An 18,896-nucleotide genomic window follows, 5' to 3' on the forward strand; every position below is an offset into this window, starting at 1 on the left:
CGGGAAGGCGGCCGGAGCGCCGCGACCCCCCTCTCCACACACACACACAGCCCCCCCCGCCCCGGGCCTCGGTCCCGGCCCTGCCCCGGAGGAGCTGGGCGATGTGTCCCGGCCGCCCCGGTACCCCCCGACCCCCGTCTGCCGGCGGGCTGCCGAGAAGCCGCCTCCCGCGGGGGCGTCGGGCCGGAGCTCGGCCGCCCTGAGCCGTCGTGGGGGGGGGGGGGGGCTGAGGCGGCCCGGGCTGCCCGAGTCTCTCTGAGGTAACAAGCGGCTCCGCAAGGCCAAGGGGAAAGCCCGCGTCTCCGCTTCCCGCCCAGGCTGCCAGCGGAGCGGCAGGCAGTTGCTCCGGAGCGGGGATCTGCCGCGGAGCGGTGACAGCGGCCAGACAAACGCGTTTGCCCGGGTGAGAGGTAGGTTTTCTGTAGGAATCGGGGACTGTTTCCCAAGTGGCGGGTCCGCCCGCTTGCACAATCACTTGCCCAGCTGCTGGAACTCAGCTTAATTCCAGCTCGGGTGACAGGACTAGCAGTCGTTTAAATGAGCCAGAGATCCAGCCTGTCGGGTTTGCATCAGTCGCCTTCGTGCCGAACAAATCCGGGAAAATATTTTAATAGGACGTAAAGGTGTTACAAATTTTGGGCAAGGAAAGGGATAATGTGTAGACCAACTGGAGAGGAAACACCTGTTACAGTATTTTTAAGAGAACTTGCCGGTTATCAACCTCCTCTCCCTCCCCAACACGAAAGCGTTCGGGTAGCAGCACTTTTCATAATAAACGAACACGCATCCTCACTCCTGCATGTCTCATGTTGAAACTGTTAGTACTTCTTGAGCCAGTCTAGGGTTTGCATCTGTGAGACGCCTTGATTTTTGCTTACCTGCTAAAAAAGGAATAGCCACGTAGCAGTACTTTTTTTTTAAGCCATGCCCAGTTAATTTTGCTTATTCAGCTTTTACCACCCAGATTTGTGGTTTTGCGGCTGTACCTGGTCATGCGTAATTTCAGTTCAGAATCAGATACCCACCAGATATTAAAGTACTGGAGACACCCAAAGAGAGAGGATGTTACATTATTTGGGAAAAGCAAAAGAAAAAACAACTTACAAGGGACTCCAAAATAATAATATGGGATGTGATTCAGGGCTGTGTGACATATTAGGTGAGGGGGGGGTTGTTTCGCTTTCATTATTGTATGGCAGTATTTTGCTGTGCTGTGTGCAGCCTTCGCCTCGGATTCCTGTTTCCCACCTAGATTCCCATCTCAATCCCAGAGTTGGGAAGAAGAAACTCGTTGCATCAAAGTGCTTCTCTGAGGTAGTGCAAAGCAAGTAGGTTTCTTCTGGGTGCCTGGTATGAAAGCGTAAAAAGAACAGATGTTCTCTTTGCATGGATACTATTTGCAAATTCCCATGTGCAATGTATGTTGCACCCTTTTGAAGTGGCGGGCACCACTTCAGAAAGAGAAAAGAAGAATCTTGTATCAAAGAGTTTAGACCATGAAGATCTGAACTGGTACAGGGATCCTCATGTGTGTGTACTCTCACTTTATGCATTGATTTACTGTCCACATAATAAAGAAATACCTAAAAGCTTAGGTATGATTATTGATTTACAGCAGTGCTGCTGTTACCAAATCATAGCAGTCAAAGCACTTAAAGCACTTATTTCCGTATTTTACCAAGATTCTGCTGTACTTGAGTTATTTTCGTGTGCTAGTGAAATGTCGCTCTTCTGGTGTTCAAAACAGGTATCCATAGTTTCTAACAGTGATGCAGACAAGTCAGGACAGAAAACAGTTTCAGTAATAGGGTGAAAATGCAACTGGGATTTTCGATTTTGTTGACCAATAACATGCATTATAAGAAGAGAACACCGCTCCCTTTACAGATGTTTTCCACAGTTGCTTGAAACAGATACCCACATCCCCACAGTTTTGCATGTGTGCATTTCCAGCTAGCAGCGGTCGGTCAGACCGGGGACTCTCCTGAAAGTGTCACCAGCCAGCTTTCGCTGATGGCAATGTATTAGTTTTGTATCTTAGCCATGGCCTAGATAAATGAGACGACAAATCCATCAGGACCAGTACTTATTTGGACCTGGTACCACAGCTAACGACTCTGACACAGCCAGGGATGTGTGTTATCGCACTACTACGCACCTCCCCTTCACCACTTACTTAAAGGATCATCTCTGTTTCATAGTAATCTACCCCTAATAACGGGACGCAGTAAATGGGAGAGTACTCTGTGTTGTTTCAGATCCCTGGGAGAATTTAGGAAAATGGTGACGTGGACAGGTTCCAGGTATATAGAAGGGCTCCTGAGGTAAGCCCTTAGATACTCGAGGTTGTGAAGTCCTCAGCAGTCTGAGCTTCCGTTGACCTCAGGAGAACAGGTTTGCAGGGCACAGCGCAGTGTGTTTGGTTATTACTGCCGACATCTTCTTGTACGAATGCACTCCAATCTGCAGTGTACCATTTAAGTCGCCTGTTGTTAAAGTCAAATGGCTCATGATAGTCTGTAATTCAATACAGATAATAACAGAGCATATGTGAAAATATTTGGGAAAACATTAAGAGCCTGTAATTTGCTCTCTAGCCCTCAGATGCATAGGCCTGTTGCAAGATTTCCCCAAATCACCGAGTCATCTGTAGCATGAGGTCTCCACCGTAGTAATATGGGCATGAAGAATGTCAAAAGTTGCTTGATAGGAAGGAATATGGAATACTTCACTGTCTGGGTAGCGCATGTATGCAGGCTGTACACATTGTCTGGGGTTTGTTTGTTTTTCATTTTAGAGCATCTGAGGTCACCATTTAATTACAGTGAGGTTATTCATTAGCCTTCATGACAGCGTGGCGACGTGGTCACCATGGTTGGTCTCCAGATGTTCTGGAATTCAGACACTTGGGCTAGCTTACGGAGGCAGACAATGCATTAAAGTTTCCTACCGATTTCTGTGCTAGAGTAAAACCCCCTCGAGAAGGGGTATGTCAGCCTTGTACACCACCCAAAAACCTGAGCCGATAATGACTGTACTGGTGTCAGGGTAACTCAACCTTTCTAGTTTCCTACAGTGTGAAAGCTGCCTAATTTTGCAGCAGAAAATTAGAGCCTGTTTATTTGTTTCCTTGCCAGCCTTCCCTAGCTATTTATATACATTGTCCTGCCTATGGGCCCCATTTGGTCTCCAGGCTAACAGTATTTTGTAAGTTCACATGGGGTGAAGTGTTTGTCATGGAACAGGGTTCATTTTTGCTGAGCTGATCTTCTTTTGGAGACAAATTGAGCAAGTGGTTGAAGGTGTATGTCATGCCACCTACTAACTGCTGCCCCCAACATGTCACAGGTTTGCTGTGTGTGGCCTTGGTGTTCAGCACCTCAGTCTGTCTCTCTTTTTCCTCCTCTGGCAGTGTCTCTGTCTTCTGGGACGTTGAACCTCTATGCCCAGATGAGTGCTTTCTGGAGATTCCACAGGGACTGAATGAGACTGTTCGTAATGATAGAGGAGGTACAAACTGCCGAAATAAACACGCTGTTTTTTAAACACAGATGCATCCCTAAAAGAGAAGCATGTACCTCAGTTGTTCAGCGAATCCTAGACAAGGCCTTGCAAACAAAAGAGAAGAGCAGTAAGGGAGGCTTATTCCTCAGCCTCGAAACGTGCTGGCACTCCAGTGGTTTATTAGTTGCACCTCTTCATGAGGCATGAGGTCACTGTAAAAGCTATGAACAGGAGAAGCATGGCAATTTCTGGTTTTGTTTCTGCTTATTGCCTTCCTTTATGACTTCTTTCTTCTAAATGAGCAAATGAGCGTGCATGCTCATTAAACAAATATTTGCACTCATCATCTTCCAGACAGCCCTAACTACAGCTCTCTCTCAAGGCGTTCTCTTTCAGGCTACAAAGCCTGAAAGAGCTGTTCATCACATTGCTACTGCTCTGTCTGCATATTTATCCTTATATGGGCTAGGTTCTTCCTCCTCACCCCATGGATTAGTCCACAACCTAGATGCCCTAATCAAGGGAAATTGCCCTGCATTTCAAGAGTTAGTCTGCTTTCTCTAGGGTTGCAGTTCCACCCCTTTCTCCCTCTCCTTTTCCTTGTGCTGGCACTGGCTTCTGCTTGACCCTTCCCCAAGGCAATTGAGCTCGACGAGCTGATGAAAAACTAGCTCAACAGTGACAGTGAGTAGTTTTCTGCTGGTTTTGTGATCAGCACAGAGGAGGCTGATGAGGCAGCCCATGGCTGGGGCCACTGATCTTCAGATCCCTGGGGCTTCGGCTGGGCAGCGCTGGCTGCTCACGCCAGCAAGGTGCACGGGCCTTTGCCTCCCCTCGGCAAGTGTCCATGCTCTGCCCCCCTCTTCAAACCTCGCAGCTCTTGGAGCACCTCCGTTGTAGGAGTGTTTTCTTTCACTGGGATTGAACAAGCGTATCGCTGTATTACTTCTGCCTGGTAGGTGTTGGAATCACAGCGCACTGAAAATGAGACAGGTCAATCAACCAGCTTGAGACAATCTTATCACGGAAAAGCCTGACCTGGATGATTAGAATTTGCCTGTGTTACAGGCAACTGAAAAGAAGGTCCTAGATAGAAACCGTGAGGCAACCTGAGCTGTAGATACAGCCACCGAGCTGTAGTAAACTCTTCCCTCATGCACAGATGCTAGAGATGCAGGTGAAAATGCGGGTTCAGGAGGAACTCCCCACCCAGGTCTTCTGTAGGAAGTTAGTTTAGCCTTCATTGCTCAACTGTGAGTCAAGGTCTTAAATCAGCTTTCTTCAGTGAGGAATCTGAGTTTGTGAACGGCCGACAGCCAGCACTGTGTGGAGGGAGCAGCCCTGCTGTGTCTGTGCCACCAGGCAGCTCGATTCTCTCCTTACTAGTACTTCCCATTCACCAAAACCATACGAGTCCTCCAGTATTTTGTACCTATCTAGATAGATTTATACGTTCTACCATATGAAGGAATCAGTGCTCTAGTTTTTCTAGACTTTCTGCTATATGAAAGAAAAAACTTTTTTCCTGAATTTCAGGGGGCTTAGTGTGGATGTAGTCACCAAATGACACAGAAATATAGGATTAGGGGCTCGATCAGAAAGTAAGCAATTGTGATTCAAAGTGATCACAATGCAAGAAGTTCTGGTAGGTGCACAAAATGAGAGTTTTGCATAGATTTATTTTTTCTAACTGCAGCATTTTAAGATCTAATCAGACTCCACCAACACATGACAACCCAAGGCTATCCTACTATTCTATCATGTTTTTGGAGTTTAATAGGGCACTGTGCGTGGATGTGTACAGAGGTCTATATGCCTACAAGAAGTTACAGAATTACGGCCTATAAAAAGATGTATTAGGTTTTCACTCTTCTGGCATCGTGAAACAGATGGATTAAGTTAGCTGGTAGTAAGACAGAATTTGCTTTAGTTCTTATAAACTCATCAAGATTCTTGTTCATGATAAACAGATCCATGTATCTATGAGAAGTCCTATGGACTGCAGCAGCCCACGAATGGGAATCTGAGTGCAGGGTTGGCAGAATCAGATGGCACCATCCTAGTGACCAATAATGACACGGGAGCCAAAACGAATGCAAGTTATTTTCACAACGCAGGTTTGTGACAGTTGTAAAAACTTTATTTTTGTTTGCAAGTTCAATACTGTGTTCGTGTGAATCATTAAAAAAAAGTGACAAATACAGAAGAATAGACCTGTGTTTTCAGTTGAGCCCACCTCTTCACTATTGACATTCATGCATATCAAGTATCTTCTGCACTTTATACCCTAATTTTAAGTCATTTCTCTAGTCTGTGAACCATAGCCATTCCCTATGAAGCAATTCACGTGGTGCCAAGCCTGGTCAGGAAGAAAAGGCCATTGAAGAGTGTCACAGACAACTTTGCCTCAGGGCAAAATCACATCCAGTCAGGAGTTCCACTTTGTCCTGTCTCTAGCTGTGTTACTACACTTTTATTTCACCTGTTGGCTGGATGAGCCATTGTGATCCCCATTTTTCCTTCCTCTTTGAACTCCTCCCCACCCATACTGGCAGTATGCAGAGAGAAGTGGAACTTCTCTTCCAGGCAATTGTTAAAGGTCAAAAGAATGTGATTGAATTTGGCAGTAAAGAACAGCTGTCCTCTTTTTATCCCCTTACAGAAAGATAACATTGTGACCTTCAAAGCTTAAACTGATCACTGTGTAATGGAATTTATCACAATGATTTCTCCTAAAAGCATGGAACCCCTTCATGGGCTCTTGCTTCATCTGCCTACATCTGGCCCTTTCTCAAGGGATGCACCAGCTATTGGTGGATAATAGAACTTCTTTAGAAAGGCAATATTAATGTAATTAGGAGTATAAAGACAGTCATGATTTACTTACATGTGTGAAGATGGGACTTGGAGATTAAGAGAAGAAGGGATGATCAAAGTGGAATTTAGAATATGCAAATATAATTGATACTAGTGTGGTTTTGGAGAGTAATAGTGGAAATTTTTGCTTAAGTTTGTAGTCTTCAAATTAGAAACTTACTGTATAAAATCTTAAAGTCCTCTTCTAGTCCTAGTTTAGAACTAGAAAAAAGGATGCTATGATGATTTTGTTAGTAACAGTTACTTCTGTAACAGAAAATCTTTCCCTCCTAGAATATGAAAGAGGACTTCCTAGCTGCTTTCTAATTTGTATAAAGAGACAAAAACCACAGTGTATTTCAGATTTGGGTTGATAGCTAGTTAGTTGGACTTTCACTGTATTAGACATTATATCTAGGTACTAAAGCCTACTATAACAACCCTAAGGTTTATCAAAATAATTTCGAACACAGCATAAGGGCAACATCATTACATTTGAAACATTGCCGTACTGTAATATCCTGTAGAGAGTTTACATAAAGATGCTGCATTCAGAATTTCCTATTTTTCTGTGCCTTTAACCATGTATTTATGATTAAAATAAAGTGCACCACTCCCCAGTGCATCCTTTTAGATCACAGTGTTTCTGGGAATTAATTTCTATGTCATTCTTTCAAGCGCATTTTCAATTTCGCTATTTAGAAATTTGCTGTTGATTGATCTTATGAAACTGTTCTGTTTTGCTTTTGCCCTTTCTTTTTTAATAACCAAGTTTTTCATCATTACTCACCTTGGGTACTCCTCCAGAAGTCTTATTGAGATCAGTGGAACTATTCATAGCCAAGGTATAAATAAGCATGATGGGATTTGACCTTCAGCCACCTCAAAAACATATTCTCCCATCTAATTATATAGACATAATCCTGCTCTAAATTCAAGAGCAAAAATACTTTAAAATCGCCTCTGACAAACAGTGTCTGCTGTTTGCAGCTGAAACAGAACTTTTTCCTCCTGCTATAATACAATTATCCTCTATGTAGTTCTGTTATGGGAAAATTTGATGCAAATGATGTTTGCTGAAGCAGTATAATTTTTGGCACTTTGTTTCTGAGTTGCTATGAATTGCATGCTACTGTTTTGATGTCTTTCCAGACTGTAGATGCTGCTGTGTTTCTTGGGAGCCTGGGAAGTTACCTAAAAATGAAACCTGTTGCTGGTGATTCCCTTTTAAAAAAGCAAGCTGCTGAAATAATTGCTTTAGTACCTCCTGGTCTGGCTTCAGCTCTGAAAATATTATTTGAAAGTTTGTTTGCTTGCTTTTTTCCATTTGAAATGCCAAGTAGGAGGTAAACGTAATTGCAGACTGCCTTTCTTTGGCTATTTAGTTATCAGTAATAATTAGTATTGTCACAACGTTTTCATCTTCCGAGCATTGCAGAAATGTAGTGCTATGTTCTGTGCTGATTTACACTTATGTCAGCTTCACTGAAACATTGCTTAAATTGCTTATGGGAGCAGATCAGTTCTGTATTTGGCCTGACACACCACTAACTGGTTCCAGCAGCTTTGAGTATAAGGTATCCCAACCTTCCTTCGCACCTGGGGCAAAAAACTCTTAAATCAGAGAGAAAACTTAGAACCATAAAGAATGGAAGAAGGAAAATGCTCAAGGAAGAAGTTTCTCTCTATTATGAGATTTTTTTTCATAGAATGTGAATTATATATATATCCTTTTAACACACTGAGAAAACAGCTTCTGTGAGATAGAGGAAGTTGCAGAAATTATTAATGCTTGTTGATATTTAATCTAAATCCCTAATTTAAACAGAAGTGCTGGGTGAAACTCATTCCAGATTTAATATGATATAATCTAATTCACTTCAAACACCTGCTTGTGTCAAAGCTGGTCTGTTTAAGGAGTAAAAATAACAGAGTAAAGAGCACTTCTAGAACGTATTGGAGATGTTAACGTAAGATATTATTATTGGGGTAAGCTTGTTCCTATTTAATTCAAATAAAGAAGCTTGTAATTCTCTAAAGCTCAGATGAGATTACTATAAAACAACATAGCAAGATTGCTATTCTTAAATCAGAAAAAGGAGAAAGGAGAAAATTAATTTACTGTAGACAAATGAAACTGAATGGAAAAAATAATTGAAATTAAAAGGTGAAACAAAAGGGGGTTTGTCCAAAAGAGAAGAGAGAAGATACAAAGTGTAAAACAAAAGCTTCATTATAGAATACATACATGGAAAATGAGAATGGAAGAGAGTAAAAGAAGAATAAATAGGAATATCCATTCTGGTTGGAAGATAGCAGTGCCTGTAGAAAAAGATTTCCATTCTCAGTGAAATGGCAAGTAGAGACCTGATCACATAGCCTGTTGCTGGTCAGCTGAGTGCTGAAGTATTTTCTTAGCTCTTAGGAACACTATTAACAGTTAAAAGCATACCTAAATGAAGCCTATGCTAAAATTCTTCAGTGAAGAAGGATGGACTTGAATTTAAATTCTTTTATGAGTTTTTGATTGGGTTTATAAATTAGCTAACTTCTGGACATACGGAAAATGGATAGTAACAAAAAGGAAATAAAAATCAATAGAGTACAAATGGAGAAATCACAGCAAACACTTGTTAGCTGTGTTCTTCAGAGACGGTAGAAAAAAATCCATCCCTTTCAGTGACCTTCAGGTCAAAGCTTGTGTTTTGATGGATAAGGCACGCAAGTTCACAATGTGCTTATATTCATTATAAGTACATCTTGTGATCACGAAAGAGAAACGATTTGTAACAAACCTTTGTATGGAGGCACAAGAACTGTAACAACTTGAAACTCAAGGCCTTTTTAAAATGAAAGAATTTAGGCAATCCAGGGAATGGAAGTGGAGTTTGTTCTCCAGATAAAACATTTGCCTCATTGCCTCTGTCCTCAAATTGCCAATACAAAGGATGAAAAACTTGGTGGGAAGCTAGCAATAGTGAGAGAAGCCATTACAATCTTGTGGTAGAAGGTTTAAAACTGAAGGAAGTGATTGTTTTTTCTCAGTGCATGATTACATTGCAGAACTCCTTGCCTTGTGGAGGTCAAAAGTTAAAAAAAAGGTTAGACTAATGGAAATCAGAAAGTCCCAAAGCTGCTAATTGTCAGACACTTGCAGCATTTCCCAGGAAAGAGCTCCTGTACGCTTGCTCTGTGTCCCACTTGAATCCATCCTCCCCACCTCTGTGAAAGGAATGCTTTTCTGAAGCAGCCCCCAAAACACTGCAGTTGCATATAAACATAAACTGAAATTTGGATCAGCTTGTCTTAAAGCATTAATCTAAAAGCTGTGGCATTTCAGGAGATGCAAATGACAGCTCATTTGTCCCTTCTCTGGGACACTGAGATTTTGAGGTGCAGTCAGGGTAGGAGGTAACTGTGGAAAGGGGCTGCAAAGGTCTCCCAGACTGTGGGCTAACTCATCCTCTAGTATAAATTAGCCCCACATGAAGGGCAACAACTGTTCAAGGCTTTATTTTTCAAGTTTTTGAATAACAAGCCGTAGGTGGTCTCTTGCTTCTTGATTGTCAGCTGGAAGGATCATAAAACTTACGTTGACACGATCCAGCTAGTTGAAAGAAGAAATCAAGTAGTGTTGATTTTAGGAAGTAGTATAATCTATACTGGATTTAAGCAAAGAAATGTAGAGATAGTAGTTGGAGATTATAGAATTGAAAAGGTTTTGCAAAAGCTGCATAACTTGATCAAAACGTAGATGAGGGTAGATGTTTGGCCTTAAACTATCTTACACTATCTGATAGCAGTGGTAACTTATTATGCTGGTCTTTGTAGCTTCCTCCCATCTGGTCTTCTATTTCTGAGAGATTTTTCTGTTAAGACTTTTATTAGGTCTCCCTGGCAAGGCAGGTGGCTGCTTGTGCCCCATTTGTTTCATGCTGGAAATAAAATCGAATCACAAGAGGCTACGGAAATAAAATCGAATCACAAGTGGCTACAGAAATAAGTGGTTCATATTTTCACCCTGCTAAAATAAACATTAACTCTGAGCCCTCAAATGTTTTCAGGAGATCTGACCCAGAATTTATCAGGCACTTGAAATAAACTGTTAACTATTAACCAGTAAACAGAGGCTGGTTTGGTCACATTCTGAGATCAGCCATTGCCAAGGAATGAGATGATTTGTGACCTTGACAAACTGCGTTTCCGACTGCAGCAAAAAAAAATGAGCCTCTTCTAAGAGAGGAGTAGATTAGCATCTACTGTTTGTGCATATTAATTGCATTAATATGATAACAAATGTAGCAGTAAAAGTAACTGTTCACCAGGGTGTACTCACGGGCGAACAGTCCAGCCTCCAGTTTTGACATCGTTTATCTGAATAGGCAGAATTGTATTCTAGCCTTCTTTACAGTCCACTTTTTTTCAGAAAACAAACCCCCAAAAAATAGCAGTGGGTGGGCTCTTAGGACCTCAGCCCACCATGGGAAGCATCCTGTGAGAAGCAACTCATCATCAGAAATAGTATCAGAAATCGTGTGGCCAGCAGGACCAGGGAAGGGATCGTCCCCCTGTACTCAGCACTGGTGAGGCTGCACCTCAAATACTGTCTTCGGTTTTGGGCCCCTCAAAGACATTGAGGTGCTGGAGTGTGTCCAGAGAAGGGCAACGATGCTGGTGAAGGGTCTAGAGAACAAGTCTAATGAGGAGCGGCTGAGGGAACTGGGGTTGTTTAACCTGGAGAAAAGGAGGCTGAGGGGAGACCTTATCGCTCTCTAAAACTACCTGAAAGGAGGTTGTAGGGAGGTGGGGATCGGTCTCTTCTTCCAAATAACAAGCAATAGGGTGAGAGGAAACAGCCTCAAGTTGTGCCAGGGGAGGTTTAGATTGGACATTAGGAAATATTCCGTCACCGAAATGGTAATCAAGCATTGGAACAGGCTGCCCAGGGAAGTGGTGGAGTCACCATCCCTGGAGGTATTTAAAAGTCGTGTAGATGTGGTGCTTAGGGACATGGTTTAGTGGTGAACTTGGCAGTGTTGGGTTAATGGTTGGACTCAATGATCTTAAAGGTCCTTTCCAGGCTAAATGATTCTATGATTCTATGTTTGGAACTGGGCCATGGATACATGGTGTACCTTGTCCTGAAAGCAGCCTGTTGCTTGCTTTCAGCCTGAGCCACATTTCTTCCTCATAGTTCCCAGGCTGAATGGTTTGGGCATAAGCTATACAGTCAATGGAGAGAGGTGTTTTCAAAGGCCTCCTGTAGGAGACCCTGTCAGCCCATGTAGGTATCTCCAGGGTGAATTATTTCTCATTCATTTACAGTGAGGTTCATCTACTATTGTGTTACCCCTTCAGTTAAATCCAGTTAAGATTCTCTGAATTTCTGCTTTGTCTTTTCTGGACATGGGTAAATGAAAGAACTTGAAGCAGGAGGGATAACTTGCCAGAAGAAAAGGTGAGCAAGTAGAGAGGGTGGGTGTCTGGGTTCCCTCTGTGGTCAGTGGAGAGAAACGGGAACCTCACCACTGCAATTTACTTTACCTTGCAAACAAAGTGGGGTGAAACAACCTGCTTAGGCAAGGCATTGTAAGATGGCCAGTGTTTGAGAAATGAATCCTACACATTGTACCATTTGTGAGAGTTACCTCATTCATCTCTCTTCTTTAACTGGCCTTTCATCTTTCTTCTTTTATTTTGCATATGAAACCATGTCATATCTAATATTGAGACAACCCTCTATTAGCTTTTTGTCATGAAGAAATGTAGTATTAATTTCTAGCATGTTTTCCACTCGTCAGCTGTATTTTTGATCCATAAAAATGCTTTGGCTGTCACAGTCTGATGCCTAATCAAGCAGCGTCACCTTGGAAAATAATATCTCTTCGATTACAGTTCTTTAAATGTGTTCCTAAGCAGGGAAAAAGAAGCTAGCACAGTTTACCCAGACTTCCAAAAGGATTTAACAAGACTGGCTATATGAGGTTATCAAAAACATTGAATAGTTGTGGGCCAAGTCTGATGAATATAGTAAGGGTTTTCTTAATTTCTGTTGTGCATTTTTTTGCTTTGAGACTCTGTGTTTCCTTTTGTAACTTCCAAAGATTTTTGTTTAAAAATGCACAATAAGATATTAGTTTGGAATGAATTAAAAATTTGCATGTCATACCATAGTTTCATGGCTGAATGCTCAAGGTAATCTCCTTGACATCTTTTCCAGTGAGTAAAATGAAGAAAAAAATCCTTTCCATTTGACCCAAATTATGTCAGAGAGAGGAGGGCTGAGTCACTCAGTCTTTACCCCTTACTATTGCTAACACCACAGAAGCCGGTGGGTGGGAATTATGATAGTCTGGCTTCTACTTGAAGCTGTAGTCATGAATTTGGCTTCAATGTAGGCATACCCGTAGAGGTGTTTCTATTTTGGCTAAGAAAATGAGAATTTTAATGTGTTGCATCAACTTCCTCTCTCTGACTAAGAACATTTTTCATTGGAAGACGAAAGCAGGAGCTCTCTGCTCACACGTGCTTTACAATTCACAGGATTTTGTCCAAAATCATGGGGGTTTGGTGATTGTGATCCTCGCTTCCTCTGTGACGATGTGAAATTACATCTTCCCAACCATGAAGTGGTTCAGAAGAAATTCCGGTTTCTGCAGTTTGATGGGATTTGTAGCGATTATCCCAAGAAGATATCCTTTGGAAGATAGATATTCTTTTGGAAGACATCCTGGAAGAATCTACAATGTAAGTTGCTGCCTAGTCTCAAACTACAGTACGTGGGGGTTTTGTGGATTTGTGTTGTCATGTCTTGAAACACGAACTATGCCAATCACAAAAGGACATTCAGGAGATGACTGTATTATGGGGCATGAGGACATCTCTCTGTTGCAGAGTCTGGATGCTTAAAAACTCCTGTCCTGATTTCATGCTTGAGACACCATACCAGTCCGTTGGCTGTCCTTTTTTTTCCACGTAAAAGCAAACTTGATGTTCAGACTGGAGGGTGCAGGTGCAATGTCGGGCAGGTGCGAATGTGGGCAGATGCCTTTATCTGGACAAGTAGGAAAATTAAGACTGCAGACATATACATGCCCTGACAGTATTGGCACAGCCAAAAACTGGAGGAATTACTTCTGAAACAAGCTCTTGCAAAGAAAAAAAGTGATTAGCATTTCTCTCAGACACATTTTTTTAAAAAATCTTCTCTGTTGAACGTGCAGTGTGTGTTATTAATGTTTACCTTACAAAGTAGGATAAAACATGCTGGATGTCACATAAATGCTCGGGGTATGCATGGTCCCAGACAGGTTTGGAAAACAGAAGATTAAAGATAATTTGTGTAGCGCACAAAGCGGGGGGAGAAGGAAGGTCTCGGGGTGCTGGCGGTTCATGCAGGGGCTTTGCAGGGCGCTGGCGGGTGGCAGCACGGGGGTGTCCCCCTCTGCCGAGGCGCCGGGGGGTCTCGTACCCGAGAGTCGTTAGTGAACACCCAGTACTCCCTTCTCCGCCCTCCTCGCTGGTTTCTCAGCACTGGGGTCCCAGCTGTGGTGGCCCATTAGATATTTTGCGGTTCTGCTCTTTCCAACCTTCTAAATCCCAATAATTAGCTGAGGTACGATGGCAGGCAGCCAGGCCACCTGCACTTCTCTGCTGTTCCTCCTCACAGAATCATTTTTTGGCATGATACCGGGTCCCAAATGTAAACCAGCTTCTAGGCAGTTCAGGCTACACCTGTAATAAACGAGCCCATTCGTCTCGCTGTCCTGAAGAGCCCCGGGAAGGCCGAAGAGCTTTTCACTGTGCCTGCGAGTCCGTGTGCTTGGGCTGTTGAACCGATAGGAAGGTGAATGAGGAGAAAAGAGACAGACCACCCCGACTGCTAATGTCCAGGTTCAGATCTTTCTTCTGAAAACCAGGCGGCTGCTAGCTAAAGTCATACAGCTAAGGGAAACGTGTGTGCCATGACCCAAGGGGAAAGGTGAACATCGCTGTAGGCGCAGGGGTCAAAGCATACACTTCCCATGGAAATTAAGTGGCTGTGGAAATCATAACTAATGGAAAACCTGTTTCTAGTGTTTTAAGTTGCAACCCCATTACATTTAAGTAGTCTGTTGCAATGCTAAAGGTAGCAGTACCTTTGGCAGAGCTACCATCCACTGCGTGGAGGCTGCCAGCCCCTCACGGACCTGCTGAGCCTTCAGAGAGGGCTCCCGCTGCGTGCCTTTGCAGAGGTGCCAGCCCCACCTCGTGGGGAAGGGTATTGGGGACAAATTCTGGTAAATAGTGACTCATGCTGTTCCCCAGCAGCTAACAAATTAACTAGCTTCAAAGAGTCAGGGGAAACCCCTAGGCGCTGAAGGCCCAGGAGTTTGGCTGTCCCTAAGTATTTCCTTACTACTCTTTGCTCTCTAACTGCTTAGCCTGAAAGCTCAAATACATAACAGTCATGTGGCTGCAATAAGAAAGCTTTTCTTCAGCAGTGGATTAACACTCTTACGTTCTGAAGAAGCTGGCAAACAAAGGAACTGACGATCAGCCTCAGCAGTTGCCTTTTCAACAGCCTTGCTCCTGGAGAGGGAGACCGAGAGCTGCCCAGAGCCTGTGTCCGAGGCTCCAACGGCTGCAGCTGCTCAGAGGGTCTCGCACCCGGGGAGCGGTGGCCGTGGCTGGTGCTGGCCCTGGTGCAGTTTAGTGCTGGTCTCAGCGATGCTGACGTGTGGACTGGGGGAGCAGGGGCTGCACGTCTTTCCTTGAACGCATCCCCGGTGTGCCAGTGGAGGACTATGGCACTCTTAATCCCCCTCCCTCTAATTCAGACAACAGCAGCATCATGAAACTGCAGTAATACCATGGCAAGTAAGGACCAGCATTTATCCTGTTTGGATACAGCTCTGCTACCACCACTCTGAATATGAATGATCCTATCCACAAATTAAACTGAAAGCTTATCACAGCAAGAAATACTTGACAAAGACTAATGATTCAAACAGCAGAGATTACCTAGTTTGTTCACCCTCTGGAAAAGCTTCACTGCTAAGAGCTGTGAAGCTACTGTGGTGGAGATGGAGAGCCTCTTCCCCTGAATAGTCACAGCATGAGTCCAAAAATCATTTGTATTGCAGTCACACTGCGCTGAGATGCTGACATGCTTGGGATATTGCTGTTCATGTTCTCTGTCACAGGCCGCAGTCTACCACTGCAGTAATCAAGAATGACCCTGAACCTAGGAAAGAAATTGTTTAGGGGCCACAGCTGAATTGAAAGAGACAAAAGAGGGTATGCTGTTTTTTAGACCATTGATAAAATGGTCAATTGATACATTATTTCCCGGAATAATCCGGTACCATTAGTCAGAAAGTACCATTAAGTCAGCAATACAAATGAACATCCCGGTGGAAATGACTTCCCGTGATCTCTGAACTGGAAGAAGCGTTGGCAGAGGGCAACAGTCAGCTGATGGTAAAGGATTAGTCACAAACCCAGCCTCCATGCAGTGTGCGTGAGCGTCCGGAGCCCGTGGCTGTAGCCCCGTGGTTGTCATGACAGCCCAGAGGCTGCCGCTGCCCGGGATTCACCGGCCAGCGTGAGAGCCCTCTTCACGCCGGTTGGAAATGGATGCCGTGGGACGAGTGCTGAGTGCAAGATCTCGTGGGCGTCAAGCCGGATGCGAACAGCCGCCTCCATGTTTACCGCACTGAAACAAGAAGGTGTTCCTTCTTCAGTCACTTTTTTCCATCCTGCTTTTACAGTAAATCCTCTGTCAGGGAGTACTCCTCCCAAGGATGCTTTATATAAAAAAGCAATAGAAATGTCGTTGTATTCAGAAAATGTTCGCATGTGCAGTCAGATGCTGTTAAGATCACACTCGCTTTCCTGAAAAACTTGTTTGCTATTTGTTTCTGATGAGCATAGAGACTGACAGCATCCCTTAAAGACATGAAAACAAATAACTTCCTTTAAAGTGAGGTTTATATTCCTTGCTTCCTCTCTCACAGACATGCTGGCACAGCGTATCAGTCTGCTCCCTCCTATGCAGGCATGTACTTTTGCTGAAGCCTGTTTTGAACAAAACCTGTTGTCAGGTGTCCCGTTGTTGCCTGCTGGATAATTTTCAGGTTGTGCGTTACCACCTGGCTGTGCTGGGGCTGCCACTGAGGATATTTTTTCCTCCTGTGCTTACACACATATGAAAAACTCCACTGTTCCTCATCAACAGCAGGTGATGGTCTTGGTGCAGGGGCTCTGTGTACAGGCTGCCAGTGCTCCCCATCCTGGGGCTGCCTGGAAAATGGACACGGACCTCTGTCAGTCCCTCTTCGCCAGTCTGCCCTTTTGCCCTGGCACCGGTAAACCACAGAAGGGCAGCATGGCTGGTGCAGAGCACAGCTCTGCTGGCTCTGCGCACCTAATGCCAATGAAAAGCCCCTTTGTGTGGCGGAAATTCTCTGCTGCCCGTCCCCAGATGTGCTGCAGCCCTTTGCTAGCGCCTGAGCTGTGCAAAGTGGTCAGGGCAGAACAGAAAACCCAGCTGGAGCAGCACGTGTCCTGAGGGACAGAGAGCTGTGTGCTGGTGGATGGGTACTGCCTTGGCCGCAGGGATCGCAGGGACCTTCACCTTGCGGGAGTTACCTGAGGGTGTTTCTGTGGCTTTGGGAAGAGAAATGCACCCCTCCTTACCTTGCACAGCCTGTGGGAATGAGCGGGTGTACTGGATTAGGCTGCTGGGAGTGAAAGTCGTAGACTCAGCTTCCAAGTTTTTCATCTGTATATTTCCTGTTTTCCATGTCGTGATGCAATGTCAGTGTATCTGTAGTAAAAAAATGTCTATACATTATGTTTCCTCACCTACCTCAGAAATTACCTTCTGACTGGACTAAGTACTCTGGCAGCATGAAAAAATACAGTCATTTGTATGGTGAGAAAGCATACGAACAACTCTGAGTTAGCTGTGGTCCAAATATCCTAGTGTCTTAACCCAAATCTGGGTACGCGCCTTACATAGCAAAGGTCGCAGTAAAGAAAGAACAACTGGGGGGAAAAATCAAGCTGAGGATTTCCTTTGATGCAAAGTGCAGTGCTGAGAGTTTTAGGTGGTTTGGGGTTTTCTCCCCCATTTTTAATTAAGCTTAATGATAATATGTGGATTCTCAAATGTATTTCAGTGGTTGCTCACGGTGAGTAAAAAGCTCTCCACGGCTGCAATAGCGCTCTGTGGAGCAGCTTCTGCCGGCCCTGGGCACAGGAGTAGCACTTACACAGCCAGTGTTACTCTGGTATCTGCAGTTAGTTAGAAACGCTTTTCCAAGAGGTGAGATGCCTTGTTTTCAATTTATCAGTGATGCCCGTATGTCAGTGGGATAGTTAAAAAGAAGACCCGCTTTTACTTCTGCTTCCTTGAAATACAGATGACAGCCAAAATCAGAAAATGACGGAAAAAGATGATTCTTAGTCAGGCATAGTATAGCGCTGTAAGGCATTAGACATGAAGCAGCAAAGTGACTAGCTGAAAAGTTGCCTTACTTTCAAGGAGCCAGTGTCTGACACCATTTGCAGTATTGTAAATGTTGATACAACCCAAATAGTTCCAATGCAACAACTCGTGAACACCAATGGAAATTATTAGTCAAGTCTTCTGAAAGTTAAATAACTTTTATATAAGGCATTTTGAAGCCTGTAGAGTTACATCTATATGAGAATAAAAGCAACGCTGAAGTCTGGGTGAAATGAAATTTTGCATGAGCTTTTTTGGAAAACTAAAAAAAAATAAATCCACTTTTATCTATATTGAAAAGGGATAATTGAACTTTTTCAGCCTGGAGGCAGGCTGAGTCTTTTAGCAGTGGTATATCTATATAACACAATAATATTCCATTGGTTTAAATTTTGTTTACCAATTAAAGGCACACACTCCGATCACAAAAATACAGAACATTAGGAGTAACTGGTTTTACTTGGATACCTAAAACTAGATCCCTACATCAAATGGTCTTAGTAGGGCCAATGAGTTAGTTGGTGCCTTTGATTATTAGTTGCTGAGACTCTATTAAAGTGCATCCCATCAGGCCAAGCCTGTAGCTGTCAGGGCAGTATTCTGTAAGAGACTCTGGCTGATTATTCATTTCTAGGTTTGCTCTCTTCCTAGACCAATATAATGTTCATTAAAGAGCAGAAATTATGAGCCTCAAAGTTATTTTACTTTAAAACTGTAGAGCAAAAATTCAGGAAAAAAAAAAGTGCGTGTATGGGTGTTCTCTCTAACGAGGGCGTTCTGATCCAGGGTAGCTACTGTCTTTTTATATAATTATGAGTGGGGCTATCAAAGAGAAAATGACCCTGTGTAAAGGATGTACATTAATCAAACCCTGTGCAATTCAAGCCATGGAAGGAGTAACAGAGAGTGGCAGCAGGGCAAGATGCATTGTAATTCATACTGATCAAAAGAAACTGTTCCATGTCTCTTCAGCCAAATCATACAAGCCAGTTTCTGAAGGCAAAATGAAGTAATGATACTGTAACGAACATATTTAATTTGT

General features: G+C 43.5%; 1 long non-coding RNA gene across 3 annotated transcripts in view; it reads left to right on the forward strand.

Annotated features, from left to right (window-relative positions):
• Positions 1 to 6: 6 nt before the first annotated feature.
• LOC115334527 overlaps positions 7 to 18,896 on the forward strand; it is a 36,416-nt gene continuing 17,526 nt past the window's right edge. The window contains exons 1-3 of one of the 3 annotated variants that reach the window (XR_005931194.1): positions 7 to 410; positions 2,598 to 2,671; positions 12,904 to 13,107. This is a non-coding gene — a long non-coding RNA (uncharacterized LOC115334527). Of the gene's footprint in view, positions 411 to 2,597; positions 2,672 to 4,053; positions 5,622 to 12,903; positions 13,108 to 18,896 lie in introns of those variants that run through there. The other 2 variants (XR_003921138.2, XR_005931195.1) reach the window with 2 other exon arrangements.

This window comes from Aquila chrysaetos, chromosome 23 (genome assembly GCF_900496995.4).
Source record: "Aquila chrysaetos chrysaetos chromosome 23, bAquChr1.4, whole genome shotgun sequence".
In the NCBI taxonomy this organism is placed as follows: Eukaryota; Metazoa; Chordata; class Aves; order Accipitriformes; family Accipitridae; genus Aquila; species Aquila chrysaetos.